We start from the raw sequence: 2,654 nt of genomic DNA, 5'->3' as shown, positions 1-2,654 counted from the left end.
GGGGGGGGGGGGAAGAATGGACAATATTGAACAAGAATCATGACAAGGTCCTCTATCAATTACTTAGCAAATAACAGGTGAGAATTTCATTGCTAAATGATTATAGGCTCTATGGATACTTGATGCCCAATTGCATTTTCCATGAAAATAAGAAAGACTACTCCAATTCAAAGGCATAGTATAGTTGGACCAACAAATATGCTTCACTATAGTAGCAAATAATTGCTAATCCTAGAAGCACATGATCAGAAAATGGTCCAAGGAGACTCCTGAGATCACCTAGATTGCTTTGCTCAGAATTTAAAATTGAAAAAGGAAATGCCAAAAATGAATAGCAACCATGATTGCAGGAAAAAGATGAATATAAGCAAATAAAATTAACAACAGTAAATATGAGAAACTATAAACATAAAGATGATTGAAGCTTCGGCACAACAGTAAGGTTGCCCCATTGTGTCCTAGTTGTTGTGGATTAGAGTTGGGAAACATCCTCTCCATTAAATGGGGGTAAGGCCATGTATATTATGACCCTCCCCAGACCCCTCAATGGCAGGAGCCTTATGCACTGAGTACACACCCTTTATAAACATAACAGTTTCCTATTCTACGATGTCACTCAACTCAACTAAACCTTACCCTGACTAAATGGGGGTCGGAAACAGAAATCTTGTTTCAACATTCAACTCTATTTGGCGCCATGCTTCTTGTCAATCATGCTTAATCCTAAGCATGAATGCTTTTTGCTCATTCTCTGAAAGTCATATTAGGCCTTCCCATTACTCTTTCATCTCACCCGCTCTAAATCTTTATCCCCCCAACCCACAGTGCGTTCAAAGATTTTCATTGCACATGAATTGCTTCCAAAGCTTAAATCCTTTTTTTTTTTTTTTTTTAATTGTAGTAATTACTAACATTTCAGTTAACATTCACCAAATTGATACACTGTCAATCTCTCTTGATCAACGATAACGAAATTTTACACATCAAACCAATTTGCTCGCTTAGATCAGTCCATGATTGAAGCCAAGTCAGTAGATATGGCCCAGTTGTATTATATATGGAATTTCCTGGATGCTGACCTTGAGAACCAATTTTCAGCTATTAACCGGATGGCTAAGATCATTCAGCTATTCACCATTGGTCATTAAAAAAAACTACTTTTATATGGAATTGTACAGAACTGTCGATCATAAATGCATATACGTTCATTTTGTGAATAAATATATGTAATCTGACATGTAACATGTAAATGCTAGTGTCATTTTGTTTTGAAGATTGAATACAAAGAAGAAATTAAATTCTATCTGGTTCATATTAGTAGAAATAAATACTACAACCGGAGAGATCAAGCATTGCTTGGCTAAAAAACAGAAAAGGTTAGAATACAAGATGAAGATGAAGAAAATCAATCACCTCATTCCGTCTGACGATCCAGAGGAAATGTTTACAAGATCTTTCTCTTTCTCTCTATCGTATTTCTTAATCTCCTCCACCTTCTGTGTTTAAATCAGATCCCTAAGATCTTAAGTAGGGTAAAACAGAGGAATCCTAAGAATACGAGCAGGAACAGGTAATCAACGAAGACGAAGAACGTAGTGGAGCCATGATTCCTCGTCTTTCTCTTCTCCAGTGATTTCACCTTCGCCATTAATCAATCCTCGGTGGACTTTGGGATCTCGTGCTTCCAGTTGAAAATCGAAGATTCCAAGATCTAGGGTTTTTTCCTCTCCCGGACCGTTACTCCTCAGTCCTCATATGTAACGGTGTACCGGTGACTGTTTTTCACAATATCTCAAAATCCCTTTTTTATACTTTTCTTCGGAGTCCCCTAACCAAGCCGGTGAATGTTCACATACGTGAATGTACGTGAACGTCCCTGAGAAGATTCCTCAATTGAGGCCGGTGAATGTTCACGTACGTGAATGTATGTGAAAGTCCCTGATCCGTAGATATGGCATATACTTTTTCTCTCCTCATTTAATATATGCCATATTCACGGCAAAGGACGTTCACGTACGTGAACATTCACCGACTTGCTTAGGGGCTTGTGTCCATGGGATGTGGGTCCCATATCAAGATCCTCTCCAACACTAGCTCACGATGGCTGGCAGCAGCTATGCACACATCCTAAGTGCTTTTCAACCAGGATGTGCATTAGATGTACTGTTCCCACTGGTTCTCGTGCAATGCTTCGTCGTTAGGGCAAAATGACTGGCCTACCTCTCATGAAATGAAAATAAATGACTTTATGTGTTGATGTTTCCTTGTGTAGTCTCACTTCAAGCATGTATAAAAGACTCGCTCCCATACAAGAAACACTTCCCCATCTATCCCCTTGACACATGTCAAATAAATAATGCAAGGGCCGCGATTTTTCACTTCATGTACATGGAGATTCCCCTCTATGCTTTCTGTCCCAGGGCAACATATAGACTTCCAAAAGCCCAATTCCTGCGTTGATTTTAAGGAAAGGGCGGATTCTCTCAACACCAAGGAGCATAGGGGAGTACTGAGCACATCAATCTCCTGGTCCCTGCAGAAAGTAAAGACAATTTCAAGTTCTTCCTTTTGAGAAGGGAGGCTTATCGACCTATTGATTGTAACTTTCTCCAAACCTCTAACTTTCTCCAAACCTCTAGAAAAGCATAAACAAA

The sequence above is a fragment of the Macadamia integrifolia genome, chromosome 11 (assembly GCF_013358625.1).
Source record: "Macadamia integrifolia cultivar HAES 741 chromosome 11, SCU_Mint_v3, whole genome shotgun sequence".
Lineage (NCBI taxonomy): Eukaryota > Viridiplantae > Streptophyta > Magnoliopsida > Proteales > Proteaceae > Macadamia > Macadamia integrifolia.
Note: the sequence above shows the minus strand (reverse complement) of the source record.